The sequence below is a fragment of the Oncorhynchus masou genome, unplaced genomic scaffold (assembly GCF_036934945.1).
Source record: "Oncorhynchus masou masou isolate Uvic2021 unplaced genomic scaffold, UVic_Omas_1.1 unplaced_scaffold_722, whole genome shotgun sequence".
NCBI classification, from domain to species: Eukaryota; Metazoa; Chordata; class Actinopteri; order Salmoniformes; family Salmonidae; genus Oncorhynchus; species Oncorhynchus masou.
The window spans coordinates 232,386-246,471 of record NW_027013670.1 but is presented as its reverse complement, the minus strand read 5'-3'; positions in this window follow the sequence as shown (position 1 = coordinate 246,471).

Here is a 14,086-nt window from a genome sequence, read left to right as displayed (position 1 = left end):
TGGTACTGTCTGGTCTGTCTGGTATTGTCTGGTCTGTCTGGTCTGTCTGGTACTGTCTGGTCTGTCTGGTCTGTCTGGTCTGTCTGGTACTGTCTGGTCTGTCTGGTCTGTCTGGTCTGTCTGGTCTGTCTGGTACTGTCTGGTACTGTCTGGTCTGTCTGGTCTGTTGGTCTGTCTAGTACTGTCTGGTCTGTCTGCTACTGTCTGGTCTGTCTAGTACCCTCTGGTCTGTCTGGTACTGTCTGGTCTGTCTGGTCTGTCTAGTACTGTCTGGTCTGTCTGGTACTGTCTGGTCCGTCTAGTACCCTCTGGTCTGTCTGGTCTGTCTGGTACTGTCTGGTCTGTCTGGTCTGTCTGGTCTGTATAGTACTGTCTGGTCTGTCTGGTCTGTCTGGTCTGTCTGGTACTGTCTGGTCTGTCTGGTCTGCCTCATACTGTCTGGTCTGTCTGGTCTGTCTGGTCTGCCTCGTACTGTCTGGTCTGTCTGGTCTGTCTAGTACTGTCTGGTCTGCCTCGTACTGTCTGGTCTGTCTGGTCTGTCTGGTCTGTCTGGTACTCTATGGTCTGTCTGGTCTGTATAGTACTGTCTGGTACTGTCTGGTACTGAGCTGCCAGCGCCCACTCTATGACAGATCAGCAAAGGGCGCTGTACGAAAACCAACCATCACAAACACAAACTATCATTAAGAGTCATTAACTCTCACAGGGACAACATGTTTCAGCACGTGTTTAAATGCGGTGCTGCTATTTACAGTGAGTTGGTTACAGGAATCATTATCTTCTCCACTTTCCAAATCAACAGATGGCATCATGAGCGTTGCTGAAGCTGGAACACTATATTCCCAGGGACTCACAGTAACATTAGTGGAGACGTGAGTCTCAGAATCTCCTTGATTTCAGAACAGTATAGGGAGCTGTATATAATGTACAACTACATTCATAGAACATAGAGACATGACCCAGGAGAGATACTACACAGTATGTGCATTGGGCACTATACTAAACTAGATAGGCTACACTACTTGTCATTTCTTTGCACCAGATTCAACAGAAACAGCTGTGTATGTGACTGTGACAACATGTGTGACACAGATAGAAATGGAACATTCTCCCGCGTCAAACACCCCTGTGACAAACGGTTGTGTTTGCAGAAACCTGAGCAGAGCAGAGGGGTGGTTTGGGTTGTGGTGAGATGGAAGGGTACACGTTCGTTGTTTCTCATCATCCTGCCTGTGTTTCAGCTCTCAGGGTGCTGTGTCTCTCACCACATCCTCTCATCGGCTGTTTCTCTCTCTCTCTCTCTCTCTCTCTCTCTCTCTCTCTCACACCACATCCTCTCATCGGCTGTTTCTCTCTCTCTCTCTCTCTCTCTCTCTCTCTCTCTCTCTCTCTCTCTCTCTCTCTCCTCCTCCACCCCCACCTCCACAAAGCTGCAGGCCTCTAGGGCTCAGTTTCACCTTAACTGCTAACACCCCCCACACCCCCCCCACTCCTCTATGTGATGGAGAGAGCATCAAACTTCCTGTCACCTTGCCGTTGTTTCGTTGCTCAACCACTTATCATATTATATGCCTTTTGGCAGCAAGCATCAGTCAAATTTAATAATTATTAAGTTATTCTTAAGATCACACTGGTTGTGTCAAGAACTGCAACACTGCTGGGTTTTCCGTGTGTATCGAGAACGGTCCACCACCCAACGCTTTTGACACCTTGGAGAGTCCATGTCCCAACGAAATGAGGCTGTCCAGAGGGCAGAGGGGGTGATAAGGTGTTCCTTAAAATAGGGCTGGAAGGTGGTGATAAGATTAGCATGGGGGGGGGGGGGGCAAGGGTGTATAAAGATGTGAGGTTGGGATAAGCTTGGCTTGGTAGAGGTAAAGGGGGGTAACTGGGAGGGGCTGGTGGAGAGGGATGGATTTAGTTTGGGAGGGGAGAATGAAGGACTTCATTATTCTACAATGTAAATGTATTCAATATTTGTGTGAATTTGCAAATCCATTGTAAAATGAATAAGAGTTCTTGACAGATTAGGAATCTGTATTGTTCCTCATAGTAACTCAGATTTAATGGTGGTTATTGGTGAGAAAAGAGAGGGGCTTTATCTGGGGGATGGGGTGGGGTGACTGGGAGGGTATCAAACACTTCTCTGAGGTGACTGGGATGGGGTGACTGGGATGGGGTGACTGGGAATGGGGTGACTGGGATGGGGTGACTGGGATGGGGTGACTGGGATGGGGTGACTGGGAGGGTAACAGACACTTCTCTGAGGTGACTGGGATGGAGTGACTGGGAGGGTATCAAACACTTCTCTGAGGTGACTGGGATGGAGTGACTGGGAGGGTATCAAACACTTCTCTGAGGTGACTGGGATGGGGTGACTGGGATGGGGTGACTGGGAGGGTAGCAGACACTTCTCTGAGGTGACTGGGATGGGGTGACTGGGATGGGGTGACTGGGATGGGGTGACTGGGATGGGGTGACTGGGAGGGTATCAGACACTTCTCTGAGGTGACTGGGATGGGGTGACTGGGATGGGGTGACTGGGAGGGTATCAGACACTTCTCTGAGGTGACTGGGATGGGGTGACTGGGAGGGTATCAGACACTTCTCTGAGGTGACTGGGATGGGGTGACTGGGATGGGGTGACTGGGATGGGGTGACTGGGATGGGGTGACTGGGATGGGGTGACTGGGATGGGGTGACTGGGAGGGTATCAGACACTACTCTGAGGTGACTGGGCTGGGGTGACTGGGATGGGGTGACTGGGATGGGGTGACTGGGAGGGTAACAGACACTTCTCTGAGGTGACTGGGATGGGGTGACTGGGATGGGGTGACTGGGATGGGGTGACTGGGATGGGGTGACTGGGATGGGGTGACTGGGATGGGGTGACTGGGAGGGTATCAGACACTACTCTGAGGTGACTGGGCTGGGGTGACTGGGATGGGGTGACTGGGATGGGGTGACTGGGAGGGTAACAGACACTTCTCTGAGGTGACTGGGATGGGGTGACTGGGAGAGTATCAGACACTACTCTGAGGTGACTGGGATGGGGTGACTGGGATGGGGTGACTGGGAGGGTATCAGACACTTCTCTGAGGTGACTGGGATGGGGTGACTGGGAGGGTATCAGACACTTCTCTGAGGTGACTGGGATGGGGTGACTGGGATGGGGTGACTGGAATGGGGTGACTGGGATGGAGTGACTGGGAGGGTATGAGACACTTCTCTGAGGTGACTGGGATGGGGTGACTGGGAGGGTATCAGACACTTCTCTGAGGTGACTGGGATGGGGTGACTGGGATGGGGTGACTGGGAGGGTATCAGACACTTCTCTGGGGTGACTGGGATGGGGTGACTGGGATGGTATCAGACACTTCTCTAAGGTGACTGGGATGGGGTGACTGGGATGGGGTGACTGGAATGGGGTGACTGGGATGGAGTGACTGGGAGGGTAATAGACACTTCTCTGAGGTGTCTGGGATGGGGTGACTGGGATGGGGTGACTGGAATGGGGTGACTGGGATGGAGTGACTGGGAGGGTATCAAACACTTCTCTGAGGTGACTGGGTTGGGGTGACTGGGATGGGGTGACTGGGGAGGGTATCAGACACTTCTCTGAGGTGACTGGGATGGGGTGACTGGGATGGGGTGACTGGGAGGGTATCAGACACTGCTCTGGGGTGTCTGGGATGGGGTGTCTGGGATGGGGTGACTGGGGTGGGGTGACTGGGAGGGTATCAGACACTTCTCTGAGGTGACTGGGATGGGGTGACTGGGATGGGGTGACTGGGATGGGGTGACTGGGAGGGTATCAGACACTTCTCTGAGGTGACTGGGATGGGGTGACTGGGATGGGGTGACTGGGAGGGTATCAGACACTTCTCTGAGGTGACTGGGATGGGGTGACTGGGATGGGGTGACTGGGAGGGTAACAGACACTTCTCTGAGGTGACTGGGATGGGGTGACTGGGAGAGTATCAGACACTACTCTGAGGTGACTGGGATGGGGTGACTGGGATGGGGTGACTGGGAGGGTATCAGACACTTCTCTGAGGTGACTGGGATGGGGTGACTGGGAGGGTATCAGACACTTCTCTGAGGTGACTGGGATGGGGTGACTGGGAGGGTATCAGACACTTCTCTGAGGTGACTGGGATGGGGTGACTGGGATGGGGTGACTGGAATGGGGTGACTGGGATGGAGTGACTGGGAGGGTATGAGACACTTCTCTGAGGTGACTGGGATGGGGTGACTGGGAGGGTATCAGACACTTCTCTGAGGTGACTGGGATGGGGTGACTGGGATGGGGTGACTGGGAGGGTATCAGACACTTCTCTGGGGTGACTGGGATGGGGTGACTGGGATGGTATCAGATACTTCTCTAAGGTGACTGGGATGGGGTGACTGGGATGGGGTGACTGGAATGGGGTGACTGGGATGGAGTGACTGGGAGGGTATCAGACACTTCTCTGAGGTGTCTGGGATGGGGTGACTGGGATGGGGTGACTGGAATGGGGTGACTGGGATGGAGTGACTGGGAGGGTATCAAACACTTCTCTGAGGTGACTGGGTTGGGGTGACTGGGATGGGGTGACTGGGAGGGTATCAGACACTTCTCTGAGGTGACTGGGATGGGGTGACTGGGATGGGGTGACTGGGAGGGTATCAGACACTGCTCTGGGGTGTCTGGGATGGGGTGTCTGGGATGGGGTGACTGGGGTGGGGTGACTGGGAGGGTATCAGACACTTCTCTGGGGTGACTGGGATGGGGTGACTGGGAGGGTATCAGACACTTCTCTGAGGTGACTGGGATGGGGTGACTGGGAGGGTATCAGACACTTCTCTGAGGTGACTGGGATGGGGTGACTGGGATGGGGTGACTGGGATGGGGTGACTGGGATGGGGTGACTGGGAGGGTATCAGACACTTCTCTGAGGTGACTGGGATGGGGTGACTGGGATGGGGTGACTGGGAGGGTGTCAGACACTTCTCTGAGGTGACTGGGATGGGGTGACTGGGATGGGGTGACTGGGAGGGTGTCAGACACTTTTCTGAGGTGACTGGGATGGGGTGACTGGGAGGGTATCAGACACTTCTCTGGGGTGACTGGGATGGGGTGACTGGGAGGGTATCAGACAACTCTCTGAGGTGACTGGGATGGGGTGACTGGGATGGGGTGACTGGGAGGGTATCAGACACTTCTCTGGGGTGACTGGGATGGGGTGACTGGGAGGGTATCAGACACTTCTCTGAGGTGACTGGGATGGGGTGACTGGGATGGTATCAGACACTTCTCTGAGGTGACTGGGATGGGGTGACTGGGATGGTATCAGACACTTCTCTGAGGTGTCTGGGATGGAGTGACTGGGATGGGGTGACTGGAATGGGGTGACTGGGATGGAGTGACTGGGAGGGTATCAGACACTTCTCTGAGGTGACTGGGATGGGGTGACTGGGAGGGTATCAGACACTTCTCTGAGGTGACTGGAATGGGGTGACTGGGATGGGGTGACTGGGAGGGTATCAGACACTTCTCTGAGGTGACTGGGATGGGGTGACTGGGAGGGCATCAGACACTTCTCTGAGGTGACTGGGATGGGGTGACTGGGAGGGTATCAGACACTTCTCTGGGGTGACTGGGATGGGGTGACTGGGAGGGTATCAGACACTTCTCTGGGGTGACTGGGATGGGGTGACTGGGAGGGTATCAGACACTTCTCTGGGGTGTCTGGGATGGGGTGTCTGGGATGGGGTGACTGGGGTGGAGTGACTGGGAGGGTATCAGACACTTCTCTGGGGTGACTGGGAGGGTATCAGACACTTCTCTGGGGTGTCTGGGATGGGGTGTCTGGGATGGGGTGACTGGGGTGGGGTGACTGGGAGGGGGTGACTGGGAGGGTATCAGACACTTCTCTGGGGTGTCTGGGATGGGGTGACTGGGATGGGGTGACTGGGATGGGGTGACTGGGAGGGTATCAGACACTTCTCTGAGGTGACTGGGGTGGGGTGACTGGGAGGGTATCAGACACTTCTCTGAGGTGACTGGGATGGGGTGACTGGGATGGGGTGACTGGGAGGGTATCAGACACTTCTCTGAGGTGACTGGGATGGGGTGACTGGGAGGGTATCAGACACTTCTCTGGGGTGACTGGGATGGGGTGACTGGGAGGGTATCAGACACTTCTCTGGGGTGACTGGGATGGGGTGACTGGGAGGGTATCAGACACTTCTCTGGGGTGACTGGGATGGGGTGACTGGGAGGGTATCAGACACTTCTCTGGGGTGACTGGGATGGGGTGACTGGGAGGGTATCAGACACTTCTCTGGGGTGACTGGGATGGGGTGACTGGGAGGGTATCAGACACTTCTCTGAGGTGACTGGGATGGGGTGACTGGGAGGGTATCAGACACTTCTCTGGGGTGACTGGGATGGGGTGACTGGGATGGGGTGACTGGGAGGGTATCAGACACTTCTCTGAGGTGACTGGGATGGGGTGACTGGGATGGGGTGACTGGGAGGGTATCAGACACTTCTCTGAGGTGACTGGGATGGGGTGACTGGGATGGGGTGACTGGGAGGGTATCAGACACTTCTCTGAGGTGACTGGGATGGGGTGACTGGGAGGGTATCAGACACTTCTCTGAGGTGACTGGGATGGGGTGACTGGGAGGGTATCAGACACTTCTCTGGGGTGACTGGGATGGGGTGACTGGGAGGGTATCAGACACTTCTCTGAGGTGACTGGGATGGGGTGACTGGGATGGGGTGACTGGGAGGGTATCAGACACTTCTCTGAGGTGACTGGGATGGGGTGACTGGGAGGATATCAGACACTTCTCTGGGGTGACTGGGATGGGGTGACTGGGAGGGTATCAGACACTTCTCTGGGGTGACTGGGATGGGGTGACTGGGAGGGCATCAGACACTTCTCTGAGGTGACTGGGATGGGGTGACTGGGAGGGTATCAGACACTTCTCTGAGGTGACTGGGATGTGGTGACTGGGAGGGTATCAGACACTTCTCTGGGGTGACTGGGATGGGGTGACTGGGAGGGTATCAGACACTTCTCTGAGGTGACTGGGATGGGGTGACTGGGATGGGGTGACTGGGAGGGTATCAGACACTTCTCTGAGGTGACTGGGATGGGGTGACTGGGATGGGGTGACTGGGAGGGTATCAGACACTTCTCTGAGGTGACTGGGATGGGGTGACTGGGAGGGTATCAGACACTTCTCTGAGGTGACTGGGATGGGGTGACTGGGTGGGTATCAGACACTTCTCTGGGGTGACTGGGATGGGGTGACTGGGAGGGTATCAAACACTTCTCTGGGGTGACTGGGATGGGGTGACTGGGAGGGTATCAGACACTTCTCTGGGGTGACTGGGATGGGGTGACTGGGAGGGTATCAGACACTTCTCTGGGGTGACTGGGATGGGGTGACTGGGAGGGCATCAGACACTTCTCTGAGGTGACTGGGATGGGGTGACTGGGAGGGCATCAGACACTTCTCTGAGGTGACTGGGATGGGGTGACTGGGAGGGCATCAGACACTTCTCTGGGGTGACTGGGATGGGGTGACTGGGAGGGCATCAGACACTTCTCTGAGGTGACTGGGATGGGGTGACTGGGATGGGGTGACTGGGAGGGTATCAGACACTTCTCTGAGGTGACTGGGATGGGGTGACTGGGAGGGTAACAGACACTTCTCTGAGGTGACTGGGATGGGGTGACTGGGAGGGTATCAGACACTTCTCTGAGGTGACTGGGATGGGGTGACTGGGATGGGGTGACTGGGAGGGTATCAGACACTTCTCTGAGGTGACTGGGATGGGGTGACTGGGATGGGGTGACTGGGAGGGTATCAGACACTTCTCTGGGGTGACTGGGATGGGGTGACTGGGAGGGTATCAGACACTTCTCTGGGGTGACTGGGATGGGGTGACTGGGAGGGTAACAGACACTTCTCTGAGGTGACTGGGATGGGGTGACTGGGAGGGTATCAGACACTTCTCTGAGGTGACTGGGATGGGGTGACTGGGATGGGGTGACTGGGAGGGTATCAGACACTTCTCTGGGGTGACTGGGATGGGGTGACTGGGAGGGTATCAGACACTTCTCTGGGGTGACTGGGATGGGGTGACTGGGAGGGTATCAGACACTTCTCTGGGGTGACTGGGATGGGGTGACTGGGAGGGTATCAGACACTTCTCTGGGGTGACTGGGATGGGGTGACTGGGATGGGGTGACTGAGAGTTTATCAGACACTTCTCTGGGGTGACTGGGATGGGGTGACTGGGAGGGTATCAGACACTTCTCTGAGGTGACTGGGATGGGGTGACTGGGATGGGGTGACTGGGATGGGGTGACTGGGAGGGTATCAGACACTTCTCTGGGGTGACTGGGATGGGGTGACTGGGATGGGGTGACTGGGATGGGGTGACTGGGAGGGTATCAGACACTTCTCTGGGGTGACTGGGATGGGGTGACTGGGAGGGTATCAGACACTTCTCTGGGGTGACTGGGATGGGGTGACTGGGATGGGGTGACTGAGAGTTTATCAGACACTTCTCTGAGGTTTGCGTGGGGCCTCCACTCACCCCTCTTGAGATGTTTCTACAACTTGATTGGAGTCCACCTGTGGTAAATTATATTGATGGGACATGATTTGGAAAGGCACACACCTGTCTATATAAGGTCCCACAGTGCATGTCAGAGCAAGAACCAAGCCATGAGGTTGAAGGAATTATCTGTAGCTCTACGAGACAGGATTGTGTCGTAGCACAGATCTGGGGAAGGGTACCAAAACATTTATGTAGCATTGAAGGTCCCCAAGAACACAGTGGCCTCCATCATTCTTAAATGGAAGAAGTTTAGAACCACCAAGACTCTTCCTAGAGTTGGCCACCCGGCCAAACTGATCATTTGGGGGAGAAGGGCCTTGGTCAGGAGGTTGAACTCGTTGGCCTGAATGCCAAGCGGCACGTCTGGAGGAAACCTTGCACCATCCCTACGATGAAGCATGGTGGTGGCAGCATCATGCTGTGGGGAGGTTTTTCAGCGGCAGGGATTGGGAGATTAGCCAGGATTGAGGGGAAGATGAACAGAGCAAAGTACAGAGAAATCCTTAATGAAAAGCGCTCAGGACCTCAGACTGGGGCAATGGTTCACCTTCTAACAGGACAACAACCCCAAGCACACAGCCAAGACAACGCAGGAGTGGCTTTGGGACAAGTCCCTGAATGTCCTTGAGCAAGGCGCTCTAGAGGGTGGTTCGGTCTGCACAATGCATCACCGGGGGCAAACTACCTGTCCTCCATGACACCTACACCACCCGATGTCACAGGAAGGCCAAAAAGATCATCAAGGACAACAACCACCCGAACTGCCTGTTCACCCCGCTATCATCCAGAAGGCGAGGTCAGTACAGGTGCATCAAAGCTGGGACCGAGAGACTGAAGAACACCTTCTATCTCAAGGCCATCAGACTGTTAAACAGCCACCACTAACTCAGAGAGGCTGCTGCCTACATTGAGACCCACTCACTGGCCACTTTAATAAATGGATCACTCGTCACTTTAAACAATGTCACTTTAATAATGTTTACATACCCTACATTACTCATCTCACATGTACATACTGTATTCTACACCATCTACTGCATCCTCCCTATGCTGCTCGTCCATCGATCATCCATATATTTATATGTACATATTCTCATTTACCCCTTTAGATTTGTGTGTATTAGGTAGTTGTTGGGAAATTGTTAGATTACTTAGTTAGATATTACTGCACTGTCGGAACTAGAAGCACAAGCATTTTGCTACCCTCGCATTAACATCTGCTAACCATGTGACCAATAACATCTGCTAACCATGTGTATGTGACCAATAACATCTGCTAACCATGTGTATGTGACCATTAACATCTGCTAACCATATGTATGTGACAAATAAAATTTGATTTGATTTGAGTGGCTCAGCCAGAACCCGGACTTGAACCTGATCGAACATCTCTGGAGAGACCTGAAAATAGCTGTGCAGCGACGCTCCCCATCCAAACTGACAGTGCTTGAGAGGATCTGCAGAGAAGAATGGGAGAAACTCCCCAAATACAGGTGTGCCAAGCTTGTAGCCTCACTGCCAAACGTGGTTCAACAAGGTATTGAGTAAAGGGCCTGAATACTTATGTAAATGTGATATTTCTGTTTTTTAATATTTTATAAATTTGCTAACATTTCTAAAAACCTGTTTTTGATTTGTCATTATGGGGTATTATGATTAGATTTTAGAACAAGGCTGTAAAGTAACAAGAAATTGAATCTGAATACTTCCTGAATGCACCGTACCCAATGGGCGATTCTCATCTCATCCGTCTTCGTCAAACTAAAAGCTTCGAAGTCAATCAATCTGCAATCATTAACAAAATGGAAAAAAAACAATGATTATTTTTTTATATATTGAAATTCCACAAATGAACTTTTAACAAGGCAGACCTGTTAATTTCAATAAAATCCAGGTGACTACCTCATGAGGCTGGTTGAGAGAATGCCGAGAGTGTCCAAAGCTGTCATCAAGACAAAGGGTGGCTACTTTGAAGAATCTAAAATCTAAAATATATTTTGATTTGTGTAACACTTTTCTGGTTACTACATGAATCCATATGTGTTATTTCATAGGTTTGATGTCTTCACTATTATTCTACATTGTAGAAAATAGTAAAAATAAAGAAAAACCCTTGAATGAGTGTCCAAACCTTTGACTGGTACTGTAAATACTGTAACAAGTGTTACTAATGTTTCGCTCAGTGTTCAACTTGCATGATTTTAGACATCAACTGAAAGTTTTGAACTGTTGTGAACGCAACTCCCTTATTTGTGGAAAAATAAGATGTGACTCAGATGAATTCATAAAAATGTCTAAAAACATGTTTTCCCTTTGTCATTATGGGGTATTGTGTGTAGATGGGTAAATGTGTTTATATTTAATCCATTTTGAATAAAAATGTTTTTAATCCAGGCTGTAACAACAAAATAACACGGAATACTTTCTGAAGGCGATGTATATCTGTTCCACCTGAGCGTCGGTAGGTCTGAGACCATGATGCACTGCAGCGCTGCAGAGTGTCACGGAAACTTCCTCTCTGTGTGGGCAGGAAAGCAGGAAGCGGTGTGTTTCTCAGAAATCGGGCGTGATACAGACATAAACATCACAATATACTCCCTCGATGGAAAGAAACAGTTGAAATCAAAATTGTAGAGAGTTTCTGCTCCAAAAAGGCCAAGACATGGTAGAAAGAGTCTGTCTCATTTCAGGTGTCACGTCTTGACCTTAGTTCCTTTTTTATGTCTCTGTTTTAGTTTGGTCAGTGAGTTGGGGTGGGCATTCTGTGTTGTGTGTTCTAGGTTTTGTATTTCTGTGTTTGGCCTGGTATAGTTCCCAATCAGAGGCAGCTGTCGATCGTTGTCTCTGATTGAGAACCATACTTAGGCAGCCTGTTTTCCCGCTATGGGTTGTGGGTAGTTATTTTCTGTGTTTCACCATACAGAACTGTTTTGTTTTCGTTTCACTCTCTTTGTTATTTTGTTTAGTGTTTCTGTTCCAATGAATATAATATGAACATTTACCACGCTGCTCATTGGTCCGATCCTTCCTATTCCTCATCAGAAGAGGAAGAGAACCGTCACATCAGGTGAAGTTATATATTTACCATGTCTTGACCTTATTTCAGGTGTCATTTCCTGTATCTGGGTAATGTCACAAACAGTGTATCATGTTCAGTCATCACCCACATGCTGGGAGGGACTGTAAACAGGACTACTTGCCAGTATGTGTTTTAAAGAGCCTGATAATGACTGGGTATTGAGTCATGAAATGAGCTCTTTGAGAGAAGTCAGTCGTAATGAATCATTCAAAGGTTTCAACATTACCAACTTCTCTCAGGTGGAAAAAAGTGTCAGTCAAATAGTCACATTTCCAACTTTATTATTGAGTAACAAGTGAGTAATATAGTAACAGGTGAGTATATAGTAACAAGTGAGTATATAGTAACAAGTGAGTATATAGTAACAAGTGAGTAATATAGTAACACGTGAGTAATATAGTAACAAGTGAGTATATAGTAACAAGTGAGTAATATAGTAACAAGTGAGTATATAGTAACAAGTGAGTAATATAGTAACACGTGAGTAATATAGTAACAAGTGAGTATATAGTAACAAGTGAGTGATATAGTAACAAGTGAGTATATAGTAACAAGTGAGTAATATAGTAACACGTGAGTAATATAGTAACAAGTGAGTATATAGTAACAAGTGAGTAATATAGTAACACGTGAGTAATATAGTAACAAGTGAGTATATAGTAACAAGTGAGTATATAGTAACAAGTGAGTATATAGTAACAAGTGAGTAATATAGTAACAAGTGAGTAATATAGTAATAAGTGAGTATATAGTAACAAGTGAGTATATAGTAACAAGTGAGTATATAGTAACAAGTGAGTAATATAGTAACAAGTGAGTAATATAGTAACAAGTGAGTAATATAGTAACAAGTGAGTATATAGTAACAAGTGAGTGATATAGTAACAAGTGAGTATATAGTAACAAGTGAGTAATATAGTAACAAGTGAGTAATATAGTAACAAGTGAGTATATAGTAACAAGTGAGTGATATAGTAACAAGTGAGTATATAGTAACAAGTGAGTAATATAGTAACAAGTGAGTATATAGTAACAAGTGAGTATATAGTAACAAGTGAGTAATATAGTAACAAGTGAGTATATAGTAACAAGTGAGTATATAGTAACAAGTGAGTATATAGTAACAAGTGAGTATATAGTAACAAGTGAGTATATAGTAACAAGTGAGTAATATAGTAACAAGTGAGTAATATAGTAACAAGTGAGTAATATAGTAACAAGTGAGTATATAGTAACAAGTGAGTGATATAGTAACAAGTGAGTATATAGTAACAAGTGAGTAATATAGTAACAAGTGAGTAATATAGTAACAAGTGAGTAATATAGTAACAAGTGAGTAATATAGTAACAAGTGAGTATATAGTAACAAGTGAGTAATATAGTAACAAGTGAGTAATATAGTAACAGGTGAGTATATAGTAACATGTGAGTAATATAGTAACAAGTGAGTAATATAGTAACACGTGAGTATATAGTAACACGTGAGTATATAGTAACACGTGAGTATATAGTAACAAGTGAGTATATAGTAACAAGTGAGTAATATAGTAACAAGTGAGTAATATAGTAACAAGTGAGTGATATAGTAACAAGTGAGTATATAGTAACAAGTGAGTAATATAGTAACAAGTGAGTAATATAGTAACAAGTGAGTAATATAGTAACAAGTGAGTAATATAGTAACAAGTGAGTAATATAGTAACAAGTGAGTAATATAGTAACAAGTGAGTAATATAGTAACAAGTGAGTATATAGTAACAAGTGAGTATATAGTAACAAGTGAGTATATAGTAACAAGTGAGTATATAGTAACAAGTGAGTAATATAGTAACAAGTGAGTAATATAGTAACAGGTGAGTATATAGTAACATGTGAGTAATATAGTAACAAGTGAGTAATATAGTAACAAGTGAGTAATATAGTAACATGTGAGTATATAGTAACAAGTGAGTATATAGTAACAAGTGAGTATATAGTAACAAGTGAGTATATAGTAACAAGTGAGTAATATAGTAACAAGTGAGTAATATAGTAACAAGTGAGTATATAGTAACAAGTGAGTAATATAGTAACAAGTGAGTAATATAGTAACAGGTGAGTAATGTAGTAACAGGTGAGTAATATAGTAACAAGTGAGTATATAGTAACAAGTGAGTAATATAGTGACAAGTGAGTAATATAGTAAAAAGTGAGTAATATAGTAACAAGTGAGTGATATAGTAACAAGTGAGTAATATAGTAACAAGTGAGTAATATAGTAACAGGTGAGTATATAGTAACAAGTGAGTAATATAGTGATAAGTGAGTATATAGTAACAAGTGAGTAAATAGTAACAAGTGAGTATATAGTAACAAGTGAGTATATAGTAACAAGTGATGAT